At 32.9% G+C, this 14,621-nt stretch overlaps 1 non-coding gene across 1 annotated transcript; it reads left to right on the top strand.

Annotated features, from left to right (window-relative positions):
• The first annotated feature begins 5,835 nt into the window (after window positions 1–5,835).
• On the top strand, window positions 5,836–5,925 carry LOC131645453 (small nucleolar RNA R24). The gene has a single exon (XR_009297074.1). It is a non-coding gene; the product is annotated as a small nucleolar RNA R24 (small nucleolar RNA).
• The last annotated feature ends 8,696 nt before the right edge of the window (window positions 5,926–14,621 follow it).

Genomic DNA, 14,621 nt, shown 5'->3' on the forward strand with positions numbered 1-14,621 from the left:
AGAGCATAAAAATGGTGATTAGGGTTCAATGAAAGGAGAAAGAGAAATACAAATATTAACTTTTACTATTTTACAGATAATAAAAATTAAATTTATTTTACTTTTCTTATTTACGCCCGTTATTGAAAAAAAAGGAGTAATAAACACTTGATTATATTTTTTTTTTTAATTTACACCCATTTTTTAAAAATAGAGTGTCCATGATTACTTGTCAATACTAAAAATAAGACTTTATTTACAAATTTGTCATCTTATGTCTTATTTACACCCGTTTTTAGTATAATGGGTGTAAATTTATAAATTGTATTGTCATTTTTGTACTAGTGCGTGTTTGTTCCTTTTTACCTTCCTTTTTTTGACACAAACGTGAATTTTCATCTCTTGTTGGAAGCGTTTCTCATCTTAAGAGATGAACTTGACATTTTACCAAAAAAATAAAAAGAGATGAGCTTAACATAATAAAGAATCTTTCGTGTCATAAAATTTACCTTTACGCAACTTATTACAACTTTTTTTTTTTTAACTTGAGTTCTATGTGTCCACTACCTCTTCATAAACAAGTATTTAATATTCTCTCTTTATCCAATTTTATAAATGTTAAAATTGCGTTACAAAGTACAATGTATCACAAAAATAAATAGTGTAACACTATTTGAATTAATTAATTATTTTTAATTAAGTCTTGGATTCATTTGAAAATCTGCCACATTTAGCTTGGAGTATTTTTAAAAACTCATATAATTACATTTTATCTGAACGTTTAAAAACTGAAAACACATCATTTAATTCCTTATACTAATCTCTAATTATAATACATCACTATAGTATAAAATTTAATAACTATTCATCTGGTAGAAATAGAACACAAAATTGAGAATAAATTACGAAAAAATAATATATAATAATTAACCAACAATACTTGCATGTATTTATTTATATTTATGTGTAACAGTCTTACAATTATTACAATTGTCTAGGGGTGTTCGCGGTGCGGTTTTGACGGTTTTGACGGAAAAAATCATCCGAACCGCAAGAGAAAAAATTGTGCGGTTTGATTTGGTTGGCTTTTAAAAAAGATCCGAACCAAACCAAACCAAACTAATGCGGTTTGGTTCGGTTCGTTTGGTTCGGTTCGGTTTTTTACAAATTATTTATTGAACCGTACATATACATATAGATGACAACTTTGTATTTAGACATTCATACACTATCAAATAACAAAACTCGTCATATTTTGACAACAACTTTCTATTTAATATGTAAAAATTAAATTAGACAAAAGTTGAATAATAAACATAAAATAATAGTATAAAACAATATAAAAATTATTAGAATGAAAAAAAATAGAAGAGACGAGAGATTAGTGAAGGTGAAAAAGAAAAAAAACAAAAGAGTTGAGAGATTAGAGAAGAAGATGTGCGATAAAAACGAAACTGAAATAGGGAACATTTGCACAAAAATGAGAAAGTGAAAAAGAAATAATATAAGAGAGGGAAGGTGTATGTGGCAAAGAAGACGCGATAATGCTATTAGAAATTTGAGAAGATCAGGACTAAAATCATATGTGTAAGGATGAGAAAATTGTACGTAATCATAAGGCTAAGTTATAATAGATTGAAGTTTGGGTTGGATGTGAGTTAAGTAAAAGTTAGGTTGTAACATAATGCGGTTTGATTCGGTTTGGTTTGGTTTACAAAATACAAACCGCAAACCGAACCGTGCGCTTTTGTTAAAAGATGGCCCAAATTAACCCGAAACAAATGCGATTTTTTGCGGTTTCGATTTGGTTTAGTTTGGTTTGCGGTTTCGATTTGGTTTAGTTTAGTTTGCGGTTTTCTATTGGGTTGATTTGGTTTTGAATACCCTTACAATTGTCTACTGCGATCTATCTGGTATACTACCTAATTGTGCTCATATACATTTAGTGAGCATGATCAATCCTTTAATTGAACGCTACACATAATTATAACCAAGTTGAAACAATAAACTTATTGTTAACCCTAAGTACTCCAAATGTATTTCAACTAATCTCACTTTTAAAATACGATTTGGTGGTAATTTAATGATTACAAGTATTTTGTAGCTAGATGTGTCATACTAGCTAGGTCATAAGGATCTAAGGGAAGGGACTAAAACAAGCAAAATTAGGTGTTCTTGGCTCTACATAAACTTTTCTAAGAAAAAGGTATAATTAAGAAAAAATTAGTTGCAAATCTGGAAAAACATACATATTTTTCTCTAAAATATGAAGATCCTCGAATTTTAATCACTCATTAAAATTACTCAATTTTTTATGACGTGAAGTGATTAACACTTTATTTTTCCGCGTTGTATTTCGAATAGAATATCCATTATACTCCTTTGTTAATCTTATTGTCTATTAAAAAATATATATAAAACATGATATTATACACATAAATTTTAAATAATTATTTTAAAAAGTAAATTAAAAATAAAATTAAATAAAAAAAGGTTATCAAGAATATTATTTTTACAAGTGCAAATCATTTTATTAAAATAAATAAATATCACACTTTAACCTATTAATTTCTTAAAAAAAAACAAAATAAAAAATTCCATATAATAAAAAATAATAAAATCAACACATCTAAATATAATTACAACAACAACAAAAAATAGCAAAATATAGAAAGTCTGTCACAAAATTAGAAATCAAAAGCATCTTCATCATTCAAATTTAAAAATTTAATCACTAAAATGATTAGTGATAGAATTAAAGACAAAAGGTTCATCAACTTCATCATTCAAACCTATACATTCACTCATTAAAAAAATTAGTGTCACAATTAGTGACATACTTTCTCCGGTCTCATATAGAAGTAAATCTAAAAAAAACTCATCCTTTAAAAAAAATGTCTCAATGTATTTAATTTTACCCTTATTTTTTCTTTAGAAATCGTTGCAAATATTAAAATGTAAAAAATTGTAGGATATATTAGAATAATGACTTTGAATTAACTATAGATTTTTTCTTATATTTAAGACCATAAAAATTATTATTTTTTTGTTTTTTATATTTGAGTCCGGAGGGAGTAAAGATCATCACTTTCATCTTCTTCATCGTACAAGTCTATTTCAATTTTTCTAAACACTATTAAATGAATCAAATAAGCACTATTGAAAGTTAAAAATAAATATAAGAATTATTTATGGTCTTTTGTTTTATAAATTGAGTTAAAGGACAACAATGAAACTATCATTGATAAATATTGGTCTTTTTCTAAACAAGAATAGTTAAATCAATTCGAGAGAATCAATGTTTGTTCCAAATTTAGGACTAATCTAATAAATGGAATCAAGTGAATATTTTACAACAAACTTGATGAAAATGACATTGTTTTAAAAAATAAAGCAAAACTCGTTGTCAAAATATACAATTAACAGGAATGCATAGATTTCGAAGATCTATGCTCTGTGTAGCTTGACTAGAGGCCATAAAAATGATTTTAGTGTTCTCTTGCATCATCATGGACTTCAAACTCTTCCAAATGGATGTCAATAATGTCACTACTACAAATAATACGTTTTACCTAGGACGTGAATGCATGTAACATCGACTACAGAAGCGAGGTAACGAAAGACGGCATAAAAATCTTCCACTTTACCCCTCGCTTAATATAAAACTGATGGGTAATATAGTTTTTTTTCAAAACTCGTTACATTGTTTATACAGAATATTAATAAATTATTTTTTTACAAACTACATTGTTTATTCATAATATTACATTGTTTACATAGAAAAAAAATTAATTTTCCTGAAGATTTAGATTTTAGATCTTCAAATCAAAGAATTTAGGGGAAGAGAAAATATTAGGTATAGGATCAATTCAATTGCTTTTGTATGCATTTGTTTATGAAATAAAACAAAAAAGCGTTAGATAAACAAATGATTTTATGCTCACACTACTACATTTTTGCCCTACGGCCACGCTAAAATTTTCCACAGCTCAGAAACTGTGGCCACATATATGATTTGGCCATGGTTATCAAAGCGTAGAATTATGTTATAAAATATTGAATCCGGAGTATGAAACTGTGGCCTTTAATTACTTCAATTGCTACGGTTATACAACTGCGGATATTTTAAGCCGCAAAGAAAAAACCGCGACCTTATAATTTTGACTAAAAACTGTGGCCCAAGTCCAAAAAATTAGTGCCCGCCATGTTTTCCCCCTCTTCTTTTTGTTTCCCTCTTTTCTCTTGTTTTATATATATATATATATATATATATATATATATATATATATATATATATATATATATATATATATATATATATATATATATATATATATATATATATATAAGATTAAAAAGAAGAAAAAACTAAAACAAATAAAACATTTCTCTTGTCCTCTCTCGATCATTTCTGTTTCCTCTTTCTCTTGTCCTCTCTCATTCCATCTGTTTCCTCTCTTCTCCCTCTCATCACTCGCCTCTCCTTCTTCAAACGAAAACCCTCACATGGCATACTCTCTCCATCTTCAAACGAACGGTGGCCAACCCCTCATTCTTCTCTTTCTCATATGCGGCGGTGGTGGATACACTCCCTTTTAAACCCTCAAGCCCAAATTCTATTACATTTGTGGCGCTGCAGAACTCTCTTCACTCTACGGTCGTATCCATACTGTTTGTTAACAAACCTTTCTCCCACTTCTCTGACGGCTTCCACCACCTCGGTCATTCCAATTTCCAAACCCTAATGGTAACTTTTATCCCCAAATTCCATCGCTAATTTTCTCAGATCTGTATCACTATATTGCATTGAGCTTAATTTCATTATTTGCGTTGTTGACCTTAACAGACACCTAAGAAGGAGAAGGCACCGCCACCGTCGTCAAAGCCAGCGAAATCCGGAGGAGGAAAACAGAAGAAGAAGAAATGGAGCAAGGGTAAGCAAAAGGAAAAGGTCAATAACATGGTCTTATTCGACCAAGGCACCTACGATAAGCTTCTCACTGAAGCTCCCAAGTACAAACTCATCACTCCGTCTGTTTTCTCCGATCGTCTGCTTCTCACTGAAGCTCGCTAAATTTCTAAGTTTTTTAATTTGTTTGTGTTGTTTTCTTACAGATTAATGGATCTTTGGCACGTTGTGCGATCAAAGATTTGATGGCGAGAGGTTTGATTAGGTTTGTTTCTGCTCATGCTAGCCAACAGATTTACACCAGAGCCACTAATACATAAGCGGTTTGAGGTGTTTATTTATTTTTCAGATTTTGTTTAGGGAAATATTACGAGGACGAGTTGGTTTACATGTTTTTTTATTGCTTCGGTTTATTTTGCTTAAGACTGTTAAAATTTTGTTTTTGATTTATGATGACTAGTTAAATTTGGGCGAATATCTCTAACAGTTTTGATTAATGTGGTAATGTTTATATGCCTCTGCAGTATTTTGTTAAATAATGGCTTTGTATTTTGAGATGTTGATTTAGATTAAAATTAGTGAGTCTTTAACCAAGAAAGCATTATAATGTGGAAGGTTCTTATGAAATTACATTGGTAAATTTTTAAAGATGATTTCTTGATATTATGGCATTGATGGAGCACCAAGTTAATGTTTGTTGTGTAAACTATTGATATAGGCAATTACATATCAAGTTTGGTTTGAAAATATTGTTTTCTGTACATTTAGTTTTAATCAATGGTCTATCTTACTCTAGTCATTTCCTAATATTTTCCCTATAACTTTCTAACCTATGATATTTTTTATGAGTTTTACCCCTCAATCCCAAAAGTATTTTGTTCATTGTGGGTAACGTCCTCTTCGTATTTGAATGTTACCAATAATCTGTCAGTAATAGTGAATGCTCCGTTGCAGTGATGAGATCTTAACATATAAGAAGAATCCCTATGTGGGTTTCTTCAATGAAATTTACTTCTTACGCTTGGCTTCTGAGCTTTTATCATTAAGTTTAGTGGCCTTAACCTTCTGGCCCCTGATTATTCAATGTCCCTTGTGGAAGGATGTGAATCTATGATGCTATTTCAACTTTCAATTGACTAAATCTTATATGGTTAAGATACGACATTATATTGATTATTACTAACTGAAGTGTTATAGAATTCCAGTTGGGTGGATATTAATAATTTTTTATGTCTTATACAAAAATTAATTTAATTTCATTACTTTATGTTTTGTAGGACAATTTTTATCCACCGAGAGACTTCAAAAAGTTGTCAGCAAAACAAATCTAGTGGAAACGGATTAAGGTATATTGCAATACGATTCATTATGTCATTACTAATTACTCATGCATCAAATGTTAAGCCATGTTTGTGCTTAAATGCTTCTTGCATACACAGAAAAAAATGTGCAGCTCATTGAATGTCAAACAAGATATAAGTTTTTTAATATTCTGCTCTTGTTTATTGCTCACTTTCCCTTTGTTGTAATGTTGCAGCTACTGTGTTGCTGCTCACTTGAAGGTTCATTACACGGTTCTATCATTCGCAATAATTTTGTTGATTAATTAATTATTTTCTTATGATGGATGAATTCAGGTTCAAACAAGTACTTTTTGTACTAGTGTTGGAATTCAGGTTCCAACCAATGAGATGGATGAATTCCATGACAGTGCCAACAAACTAGGGTATGATTATAAAGTGGTGATTGATGACCTTTTCTTCCAGCTTTTAATGCATTGATTTTGAATATTTTAAAGGCACTTGTCATCAAAATTACTACCCTAAATTTTATTGTGTTTCTATGTAGATATAATTTATCTAAATTTTAAATTTACTAAAGTTATATGTTTTATGAATCTCTTTTTCTTGAAGCCTCCAAAAAAGGCTACATAGCATGCATATTGAATTAACATATTCTTGAAGTACTAGTTGATGTTAGCTAATAACCTCCATCGCAGTTTACACGTTGTTAGAAAAAGAAGAAGAAGTTAAAAACGATGAATGGTTGCAAGCATTAGCATCTGAATTTAACATGGTCAAGCTCCCCACCCTACTGGACCTGGAGCTCCCCGCCCTGCTAGAATGTGAAATGGTAGGCTAGCTAGCATGGAGATTTGTTATATTTTAAGTTGTTGTGAAATATATATTTACAGTTTAGCTAATCATGAACCAACCACTCATAGGATGTCATAAAAAGATGTTTGAATTCTGTCATGAACCTACTTGTGTTTGTTCAAGATTACCAAAACTCATTCAAAACAATTGTCAACAATAGATATTTGTATCATTTGATGCAGCTGGTAATAATTATTGGTTTTTGATTATTAATGCATGTGCATTTATATATATATATATATATATATATATATATATATATATATATGTATATATATATATATGTATATATATATATATATATATATATATATATATATATATATAATGACATATTTATGTAATGATACAGAAATAAACCGTGGCAAGATTAATGGTTTAGAATGCATAACATATAACCACGGTTTTAAATCTGTGGTCATAACCAAACCGTGGCTTTATCATATGGCCATAGTTCTGTAATCATGGCAAATATAAACCGCGGCCTTAATCAAACTACCTAAACCGTGGCCTATAAAAGCCACGGATGTCAAAAAAACGTGGTATATACCAAAAAACCGTGGACTATACTTTAGGCCACGGCCGCATATCCCACAGTTGGATTATCGTGGCCAAACCGTGGCCTCAGCGTTACGCCACGGTTATTTTGCATAAAGCCTCGGTTTCTTGGTCGTGGCAGGAGACCTTTTTTTTGTAGTGTCAAATAAATATATAAGAACACAAACCTTAAACTCAAATAATTTTCTACTCTTTCAATCCATCGTAGAGATGTTTTCATGGCAAAACTTAAAGTGGTGGATGTAGATAGTTTCAAGCGCTTCATGATGCTTCACAATGGTATTCAGAATGCTCTTTTCGATATTCAGAATGCTTTTTTAATGGAAGTTTTTAATGTTTCATACGAATCATTAATGGTAGTGTCTTGAGCGTTATAGTCATGAAATGGACGACAAAGATTTGTTTAACGACGATGATCAATATCATCAATAATACGCCAAATTATTCTCTCGATTTTGACAGAAACTAAGGTAAAATATATTCGCCCCTTGGTTTTAGAAGAAAACTGAGGTGAATAATATTTTTTTTAACATTACATTGTTTACACACAATATTTAAAAAAATCCAGATTCATCATTGTCGCTGCAATTCCAGGTTTTGTTGCATATATATTTTCAAAGGTTGAACATCCTTCTTTGTTTAACCTGAAGCAAAAATGATTTTATACACTTGAAATCTATCATAGGGAACTTTTCCAACCTTCTTTAACTAAGCGTTGTTTCAAAAATACAACAACATCAACGCCATTATGTGAGATAGATTGCAAGTGCAGAAAAAATGTTTTATTCAAGGATAGAAGAACATTGAAGATTTTTTTTGTCTTGAAATCCATCCAAAAGAATGATGCATACGAGTTTGGGGTGGCTACATATTAGTATGAATTAGGGTAAAAATTTGTTTAACGAGTGCTTTTATAGTAAAATCTGATTATTTTATCCCTCGGTTATTACAGAAACCGAAGAGATAAATTATTTAGTTAACACTTATAAAGAAATAAAAACATAATCTGCAATAACTGGAATTCGAAGTGTGTCCTGAGTTGTTTTTCCCTCGATTATATTAAAAACCGAGGGAATTTGTTGTTTTTATTTAAAAATAAAATAAAATATGGTGTGCCTTGACATTATACCTCAGTTTTATTTTGGCTGAGGTGAAAGCTTTGTCATAAAATGTATTATTTGTAGTAGTGTGTATTTTTTAAATGGTTACGTTAAAGAGGAAGTATATGTTGTTCAACCTCTTGGTTTCAAAAAAAATTCTTCTCCTAGTATTTATGCATTAAAACAAGCCTTTTACGCTTGGTATGTTTGTTTAATCATGTTTCTGCTTGAAAAAATTTTCAAAGAGGAAAGGTTGATATAACATTGTCTATAAAAAAATATGAGCATGTCATTTTACCTGTACAATTTTATCTTGACGATATTATATTTGGTGATACTAACAAATCTTTGTGTAAGGATTTTTCTGATATTATGAAAAATGAGTTTGAAATATCTATGATGAGTGAACTTTGTGAAGGATAGAAAAACACTTAGAAAGGGGGGGGGTTTGAATAAGTGTAGTCTAAAAACTTGAACGATAAAAACAATATGCACAGTTATTTTTATCCTGGTTCGTTGTTAACTAAACTACTCCAGTCCACCCCCACGGAGTGATTTACCTCACCTGAGGATTTAATCCACTAATCGCAACAGATTACAATGGTTTTCCACTTAGTCCGCGACTAAGTCTTCTAGAGTATCCTGATCACAACCTGATCACTCCAGGAACAAATGCTTAGACACAAGCTAAGACTTTCTTAGAGTATCCTGACCACCACGTGATAACTCTAATTAAAACTGCTTAGACACAAGCTAAGACTTCCTAGAGTATCCTGATCAACACTTGATCACTCTAGTTACTTACAAATTAATGTAATCAAATAAGAGTTTTACAATGCTTCTGAAAAGTTATAATCACAACAGTGATATTTCTCTTAACGTTTAAGCTTAATCTCACTAATATATTACAACAGCAATGTAGTGAGCTTTGATGAAAATGAAGTTTCTGAGCTTTGAGTTTGAACAGCGTTTCAGCAAGTTTTTCAGAATAATTTCGTTCAGAATTGGTAACCTTGCTTCTCATCAGAACTTCATATTTATAGGCACTTTGAGAAGATGACCGTTGGGCGCATTTAATGCTTTGCGTATTCCGTACAACATTGCATTTAATGTTTCACGCTTTTGTCAACTACCTCGAGCCTTGTTCACGCTGTGTCTACTAACGTTGCCTTTAATAGCTTTCAACGTTCCTTTTGTCAGTCAGCGTAGCCTGCCACCTGTACTTTCTTCTGATCTGATGTTTGTGTATATAATATTTGAATATCATCAGAGTCAAACAGCTTGGTGCATAGCATATTCTTGTCTTCTGACCTTGAAGTGCTTCTGAGCGTGATACCATGAGAACTTAAGTGCTTCTGCTTCTGATCTCAAGTTCTTCTGATGCTTCCATAGACCCATGTTCTGATTCTGCCTTGACCATCTTCTGATGTCTTGCCAGACCATGTTCTGATGTTGCATGCTGAACCTTCTGAGACAAAGCTTCTGAGCGCTGATTTGTGCATACTCTTTATATATTTCCTGAAAGGGAAATTGCAATGTATTAGAGTACCACATTATCTCACACAAAATTCATATCCTTGTTATCATCAAAACTAAGAATATTGATCAGAACAAATCTTGTTCTAACAATCTCCCCCTTTCTGATGATGACAAAAACATATATAAATGATATGAATTTGCGATCAGAAAGAGCAGACGGCTAAAGACAAATTACACAGCTATAGCATAAGCATGTGAATATGTCTCCCCCTGAGATTAACAATCTCCCCCTGAGATGAATAATCTCCCCCTGAAATTAATACTAGAAGAATTTTATAAATAAAAGACTTCCCTGATTATTTCGGTAGAGACGTTCACAGTGCTTGATCTTCAAAACATTCATTACTTCTGATTTCTGCTTCCATAGGACAGCTTCAGAACATTGAATTTCTTTAGATCCTCAGAACATTCACAGCTTCTGACTTTTGCTTCCATCGGACAGCTTCAGAACATTGAATTTCTTTTAGATCCTCAGAACATTCACAGCTTCTGAATTTTGCTTCCATCGGACAGCTTCAGAACATTGAATTTCTTTTAGATCCTCAGAACATTCACAGCTTCTGACTTTTGCTTCCACCGGACAGCTTCAGAACTTGAATTTCTTTGATCTTCAGAACATTCACAGCTTCTGATTTCTGCTTCCATTGGACAGCTTCAGAACTTGAATTTCTTTGATCTTCAGAACATTCACAGCTTCTGACTTTTGCTTCCATCGGACAACTTCAGAACTTGAATTTCTTTGATCTTTAGAACACTCACAGCTTCTGATTCTTGCTTCCATTTGGACAGCTTCAGAGCTTGAATTTCTTCTTTCATCACTTCATGCTAGATTGTATCAGAACATTGTTGAATGTACCAGAGCATCATCAGAGCATCTCTACATCCTGAAATGTTACAGAACAAAACTAAACGACAAAAGTCAGCATGAATGAATCAGAACATAAAATATGTTTCAGAACACATAATATGTATCAGAGCCATATAAGCCATATAGAATGTATCAGAACAAATAGACATTCAAAATCAGATCATATTCTATCATCAGAATATCTGAACATTCTTCCTTCTTGCTTCTGATTCTGAAGCTTCATAGCACTTAGCTTGCTTCAAGAATCCAAGGGCTTGACTCATCTTGTTGCTTCTTATGTTGATCTTTAAAGAGAATCTTCAATTCCTGCAACAACACAACTTAAAAACATAGAACTTTGCAAGTTCTGTTAGTAATGTGGGGTCTTTTTACCCGGTAACTGATAATATTAATCAGATCATTTACCATATATTTTCTCCTCCTTTTTGTCATAACATCAAAAAGAATATAAAAGATTCAGATGTAGAAAACAACAAAGGAAAGAAACAGAATTAAACTTTTCATTGATTTAAACCAGCAGGATTACAAAAGATGTATGCAGAAAACAGATGCAACAAGGAAAGAAAACTACAAAGACTTAAGAACTACAACCCTAGCTTAGACATAATCCTAGCTAACATATCATGAATCCCTGCGGTCTTCTCAGTTTGTTCAGCCATGAAAGCTTGAAACTCTGCATGCCTGTCCAGACTAGAACCTCCACTGTAGGAGAGATGCATGAATTCAAGGAGGAAGTGAGAGACAGTTCACAGGAGGAGAGCTAATGTCTCAAACGGGGCTTTCTCTTAACATAGAAGTCAAGAACATGATCCTTAACGTCATCCAATATCTCAAGAAAGTCTTCTTCCTTTGGATAAGTGTTGATAACAGCATCACATAAGAGATCAGACTCGAGACTACTTGGAATCTTGAGAGATCCGTCTTGGAATCAATGTCAGTGATCCCCGAGATTTGTTTCTCAACCTGGAACCAGACAACCCTTCCAACCGTTCTATTCATATAGATCGACCACCCTTGATCCTCCGCCTTTGCATCTTGGTTGAAACCATAAGCACCCAAATCATCAGCGTCCACATGAGATTTGCACATAACTTCCATTACTGATGGAGGACTGAAGCAAGTTTTCAGTGGAGAAACCTCTTGAGGGAAACTTGAAGACGGATTCATGGTGAATGCTAGGTTGAAGATGAATAAACTAAGGTTTATGCAAAAAAATATTCATAGAAAAGTGAGAGAAAGAGAGAGAGAGAGAGAGAGAGAGAGAGAGAGAGAGAGAGAGAGAGAGAGAGAGAGAGAGAGCGCAAAGATTGATTGAAGAATGCAAAGAAATGGAGAAATAAATAGAGGGAATGTGGGGAAGGAAAACGTTCTAGGGAAGGAAAACGTTTGAAGGATATAAAAACGTAAAGGACAATAAAAGAAATGATGAATGGCATTTAATGTTACATGACGTGAGGAGAGATAATAATGACAAAAGAAGTGATTTGCACAGTTACCTAAGTAGGCGTCCCCTCAACTGCACGCACGCTTGTCCAGAGATAGTGAACACGTGTTTACCATCTGGATAGCCAGTTACAGCTGTTTTACTTTTAAAGAGATTCTGAGTCAACTTAGACAATGAAACGTTAGTAATAACTGAATCACTACTTCTAATTGATTACAATCAGAACTTCTTATAAAAGACTAATCCAATCTCATTTCAGAAGATACTCATACATAAGATCTTCTCATCTTCTCATTCTGGGCATAAATCCATACTGATATTCTTCAGAATGAACTTAAACCTATCTTCAGCAAGGGGTTTTGTAAAGATGTCAGCCCACTGATGGTCTGTATCCACAAAGTTTAAAGATATAACACCCTTCTGAACATAGTCCCTTATGAAATGATGTTTAATCTCAATATGTTTAGCTTTTGAATGTAAGATAGGATTCTTAGATAAACATATAGCAGAAGTATTATCACAGGAGATAGGAATGTTACTCTCATATATTTGATAATCTTCTAGCTGACTTCTCATCCAGAGCATTTGTGTGCTACAACCAGCAGCAGCAACATATTCTGCTTCTGTTGTTGAGAGGGCAATAGTAGCTTGCTTCTTGCTGTACCATGAGATCAGGTGACTTCCAAGAAATTGACAACTTCCAGAAGTACTCTTCCTTTCTATTCTATCTCCAGCATAGTCAGCATCACAGAATCCTACTAAGTTGTAATCTTTGGATCTTCTGTAAACTAAACCAACATTAGTAGTACCTTTCAGATACCTCAGAATTCTCTTAACCGCAGTTAAATGAGATTCTCTCGGGTCTGATTGGAATCTAGCACACAAGCAAACACTAAAGAGAATGTCAGGTCTAGAAGCAGTTAGGTATAGAAGAGATCCAATCATACCTCTGTACAACTTCTGATCTACCTTCTTACTTACCTCATCCTTACCTAGGACACATGTTGGATGCATATGAGTTTTGGCTTCTTTGCTTTCAGAAAGATTAAACTTCTTTAGAAGTTCTTTCACATACTTCATTTGATGAACATAAGTTCCATCAGAAGTTTGGTTGATTTGAATCCCAAGGAAATACTTGAGTTCTCCCATCATGCTCATTTCAAATTCAGCCTGCATAGACTCAGCAAACTCCTTTCCAAGTGTAGCATTAGATGTTCCAAAGATAATATCATCAACATATATTTGACAAATTAAAATATCCTTTTTAAATGTTTTACAAAAGAGAGTAGTGTCCACTTTTCCTCTAGTGAAACCATTTTCCAGAAGGAAAGAACTCAAACGTTCATACCAAGATCTAGGAGCTTGTTTCAATCCGTATAATGATTTCTTTAATTTAAAAACATGATTTGGAGACATGGAGTCTTCAAAACCAGGAGGTTGATGGACATTAACTTCTTCATCTATGTAACCATTTAAGAAGGCACTTTTAACATCCATCTGATAAAGAGTGATGTTATGTTGAGTGGCAAAAGAAATTAATAGATGAATAGATTCTAACCTGGCCACTGGTGCAAAGGTTTCTGTATAGTCAATCCCTTCTTGCTGACTATAACCCTGAGCCACCAGCCTGGCTTTGTTTCTTACCACTTCACCCTTCTCGCTTAGCTTGTTTCTGAACACCCACTTAGTGCCGATGATGTTAAATCCTTTTGGTCTAGGAACCAAGTTCCATACATCATTCCTTGTAAACTGATTGAGTTCTTCTTGCATGGCAATTATCCAGTCTGGATCTTCTAGAGCTTGATCAACAGAAGTTGGCTCGATCAAAGAAACAAGACCTAATTGACATTCTGCATTGTTCTTAAGGAATGCCCTTGTTCTGATGGGATCATCTTTCTTCCCAAGGATCACATCTTCTGAGTGAGCTGATGCAAGTCTAGGTGATCTTCTGATAGTTGGCTCTTCAGAAATTCTCAGATTCTCTAAAGATGCAGCAACTTGATCTTCTGATCCATTGCTTCTGAGACTGCCAGCTTCTGCAGCTTTGCTTCTTGGTTCTTCAACTTCT

This window comes from Vicia villosa, linkage group LG1, assembly GCF_029867415.1.
Source record: "Vicia villosa cultivar HV-30 ecotype Madison, WI linkage group LG1, Vvil1.0, whole genome shotgun sequence".
NCBI classification, from domain to species: domain Eukaryota; kingdom Viridiplantae; phylum Streptophyta; class Magnoliopsida; order Fabales; family Fabaceae; genus Vicia; species Vicia villosa.